This window comes from Octopus bimaculoides, chromosome 16 (genome assembly GCF_001194135.2).
Source record: "Octopus bimaculoides isolate UCB-OBI-ISO-001 chromosome 16, ASM119413v2, whole genome shotgun sequence".
Classification (NCBI taxonomy): Eukaryota; Metazoa; Mollusca; class Cephalopoda; order Octopoda; family Octopodidae; genus Octopus; species Octopus bimaculoides.
This window is the reverse complement of record NC_068996.1, coordinates 29289110-29293738: the sequence shown is the minus strand read 5'-3', so window position 1 is coordinate 29293738 and position 4629 is coordinate 29289110. Positions and strand designations below refer to the sequence as shown.

Sequence of the window (4629 nt, the reverse complement as noted above, 5' to 3'; positions counted from 1 at the left end):
TGCTCAACACCTGACACAAAGCCACCTCACTCAATATTTCACCACACTTACTTGAGGTGATCTTGTCTTGCTAGTTACTCGGTGACTTCACTTGTGCTGGTGCCACAACAAAAGCATCCTATACAGTTTGTAAAGGAGTTGGCATTAGGAAGGGCCTCCATCCATAGAAACTTTGCTGAAGTAGGCAATAGAACTTGACACACTGAAATCCTGTCAAACTGTTCAACCCATTCCAGCATTTATGTGTATGGTGTGTGCGTGTATATAAACACATATTTATAAATGTGCACTTACTCACACACATACAAATACACACACACACACACACACACATATAAGTGTGTGCATATCTATCTATCTATCTATCTATCTATCTATCTATCTATCTATCTATCTATCTGTCTGTCTGTGTGTGTATGTGTGTGTGTGTGTATGTGTGTGTGTGTGTGTGTGTGTGTATAAGGTAATGCATACAGAAATATATCGTGCTTTGGTGTATATATACATTACCATAAACAGATATTAAATACAGTGTATGTGTATGTATGTGCGTACGTAGGTATATATGTATGCAAGTCTGTGTGTGTGTAAAACTTAAAGCGTATAAATACAAAGACACACGACAGCCACCTCTTTCCACTCACCAACCCTTCTTCTCTGTGGAGACAGTGACGGGTGTAGATCAGTGTGTACCAGTGTTGTAACATTCACGTCTCTAACACAGTTTATTTATTCATAGTTGCACTGAAACATTTTATATATCTATTGCAAGTATATTTGTACGTGCGACAACGTAACGGTTTAATTGAACACGTCAAATTTAGGAATATTAATTAACGTCGGTAAGTCATTTTGTTGTTTATAGGGGCGGGTGTTTATGTTATATTACTTTATATTATGTATACAATGTATGAGCGCGATATATATATGTATGTATGTATATATATATATATATATATATATATATATATATATATATATATATATATATATGCATACACAATTTTTGCACGTACATAAATATTATGGGCACTGTATGTCTGTGTATATACGTCGATATACTGCATGTAAAACTATACTCTATTATATTACAATATTAATATAAATATTGTCTTTTTTTTATTCCAGTATACACTTCGCATATGTATTTAGACATATGGATATGTATATTCGTTATATAACTACGTTTCTTTTTTTTTTCAAATTTTTAATTATATATACAATTCCTCTCTCTATCATCTACACGTATATATGTATGTATGTATGTGATTGTATTATGTGAGTATACGTATGTTTTAAAAATGTCTAATGAATGTAGTATGTGTGTGCGCGTGTATTTAAACATTTCTGCTGTTTTTATTATATAGACACAGGCTATGTTTCTATTTAGTGATGCACGTGTTTAAGTATGTTTATACGGAAATGTGTTTGCTTCTTGTAGTTCTTTAGTTTGTGTAACATTTATATATATTTATGACACACATTATATATATATATATTGTCTGTGTATGTGCGTGCGTGTATGTTGCTGAGCTCGTGTCAACCATAAAAAAGCAGGTATATGATCGGAGACACTCCGATCGTGACCACTCCGTCCTATTTAGAACATTATTGAATGTCTCCTGTTTTAAAAACAGAGATTAAGGGATAGTTAGCTGTTACCTTTAGCACACACACACACACAGGTGCAAAACATGTGGAGTCAGTAGCACTCATATACATATATATATGCGTGTGTGTGTTTATAATATATTTTGTATATGGATAGTCGACGATAAAACTAATTACGAGTTAGTACGGGTGGCGATTTAATCAACTGTATCCTCCCCCAAAATTTTGTGATACTGTGTTTATGTTACAAATGGTTTGAAACCATTGTTCCGTTATGTCCAGTTAGGTACTTATCGAACATACCTCTAATCAAAGCCGTTCACACTGTGAGGGCATCCTACTTTTTATTCAGTGACCCTGGGATTAGATTATTGAATGTCTCACCTGCACCCCTAGAATGTCTTTATACGCGTCTTTTTAAAAGACGTTTACGGTATGATTTGAAAGAAGTTTGGTTTTTATTTCTGTTATATCGAACGACCTCGTTGACGTGTTGTTTTTTTCTTTCCCGTTCTTGTTATTTCTTTGTTAAAACCCTTTATTGTTATTGCTGGTTACCCCCTTTTTATACTACGTAAGTACCCCATGTGTATTTCGTACTTCATCATCTTCCAACTGTTTGGTCCTTAGTGGCCATAAGAGACCGTTTATTACTGTCCCCCACCCTCCACCATCTGTCGCCCTTGTTGAAAATAAAAGAAATCATTATTATTAAAAAATTATTTGGCGGTGTATGTCTGAAATGGTGGATATCCGGACAAAATGCTTCTGGGAGCAATAAAAACAAGTCGGATATTAGTGTCAATTTAATCGACTTTTCCTCCTATAAAATGTGTGGCCTTGTGCCTAAGATAGAAATCATTACTATTATGAATTAATTACATCTTTGTATCTTCTGAATTCAAATCCCGTAAGGTCTGCTGTGCCTTCTATCATTCCCTTTCTGCATTTCTTAGTTGCCCTGGTCAGTTTTGATGCAACACACCTATGGTCAAAAGGTATTCCAACCTGTATTTTTTTTTTATATCTATGAGTACGTTGTCATGTGTCATTCATTTTTTTGAGGGAGATTTCGCTGCTATTTCTAGCAGGTCAAGCGATTACAGAGTTATCCGCAATTTGGCTCGTGTATTTCTTTGTATCTGAGGTATCGGCGTTCATACGATGTTATTGTGTTCGTGTTGATTGTGCATGTAAAAGCTTGGCCTGTGTTGGTTGAAGCCTTCCGCAACAAACTACCCTTCGCATATACATGTGGAATTTCATTTTAAGTGTTCTGTTTTCATTAAGTCACCTGCGTGCAATCTAATTATGCAACGTGCACAATTACATTTGGATTTTTTAAAACCAAGTGAACTATAGGATCAAAGGCACACCAGCCGTTATCAGCTCGTCTTATTTCGGGTTATCTATTACTATATCTTTTGCCTTACCATTATTTTAACGGTCAGTTGGGATTAGAAGGATATTTGATTGTTATTTTTAGAAGCTGAGTGAATACTTATAAACTACTGCATTGGGATTGGGGTCCCAAAATGACATTAACCGTGGTGGATGTAATTTATGTTCGTACACTAGTGTTGTTGCTTTGTATTGACCAAATGCGATACCTATTCGTATGCCGCTGTGGTGTCTATACTTTGTTAGCTGTTTGTTATTTCTTATAGATTATGTAAAACATCTAAACCTAATTACAGATACTCTGCTGTATGACGGTCATACGGTATAACTTAATCGCTGTTACTTTACACCACTGTATAACAAACTTTGAATTTTTGCAGTCTTTGGTTGACATCGATAACCTGGTTACTGATATTCTATTCTGCTGTGTCTATTATATATCAGCTGTTGACCAGTTCATTTATGACCTAGTCATTTGATACTTTATTTCAATGTGTATCTGTTTTAAGTAAGATGGTTGGTCAGTTGTTACAGACTGTGGTGAAACATCTACAATAACCTAATTGCTGGTACCTATATTCAACACTGGATTAATCATTAAGCAAAACAAGCACGTGCTTAGGGCATCAAGGGAAGGAGGCACCACAGAAAATGGTAAATGGTTTACGGCACAAAAGAAATCACTTTAAACTTGCTAAAATAATGTTGCCTTTATCTCTACTAAGTAAAGGTTCAGATGTGTTACCTAAGATTAATTTTGAGGATCTGATCAAAGACTTTGCAATTCAAAAAAGTAGGAGGAAACTTTTCAAATATATAAACATTATTTTCCCTCTTACTATTTTGTTTCGCTTTGAAAAATAAAAAATTACTTTGTTTTGTTATTGTTTATATTTTGAATTACATAATCTTTTATGGAGGCACCAACATCTTTTTAGCGCTTAGAGCCTCGATGGGTCTTAATCCAGCCCTGCATGCATTACTGTATATCAGGGTTTCAATACTTATAGACAGTGGCAGTACATCTATGGCCTGGGCACTCGATTCTCTATTTCACTTTAATTGTTGGAAGTTGTTAGTTCTTATAGACTATGATGGTATATCTTGTCACTGATATTTGTTTCACTGTCATCATCATCATGTTTGTTGTCCATGCTGGCATGGGTTGGACAGTTTGACGAGGGCTGGCAAGCTGGAAGGCTGCACCAGACTCCAGTTCAATTTGGCATGGTTTCTACAGTCGGATGCCCTTCCAAACGCCAACAACTCCAATAGTGTAGTGGGTACCACTGGCACAGGTGCCATTTGTGTGACAGCAGTATCTGCCATGACTGCAATTTTGCTCAGCTTGATGGGTCTTCTTCTCAAGCATAACGTAATGCCAAAGGTCTCGGTCATTGCCTCCAAGAGGCATAACATAATGCCAAAGGTCTTGGTCATTGCCTGCAAGAGGCCCAACACTCGCAAGGAACTCTCCTCCGTGAGGCCCAACACTCACAAGGAACTCTCCTCCGTGAGGCCCAATGCTCGAAAGGAATTCGCCTCTGTAAGGCCCAATGCTTGAAAAGAACTTGCCTCTGTGAGGCCCAACACACAAAAGGAACTTTCCTCCAACAC

The 4629-nt window shown here is 36.4% G+C and overlaps 1 protein-coding gene across 1 annotated transcript in view; it reads left to right on the top strand.

Annotated features, from left to right (window-relative positions):
• The first annotated feature begins 592 nt into the window (after positions 1–592).
• Positions 593–4629, top strand: part of LOC106870708 (probable serine/threonine-protein kinase nek3) — a 64768-nt gene continuing 60731 nt past the window's right edge. Inside the window, exon 1 of the mRNA XM_052973667.1 lies at positions 593–842. The gene's annotated coding sequence lies outside the window, so the exon portion shown is untranslated. The remainder of the gene's footprint in view (positions 843–4629) is intronic.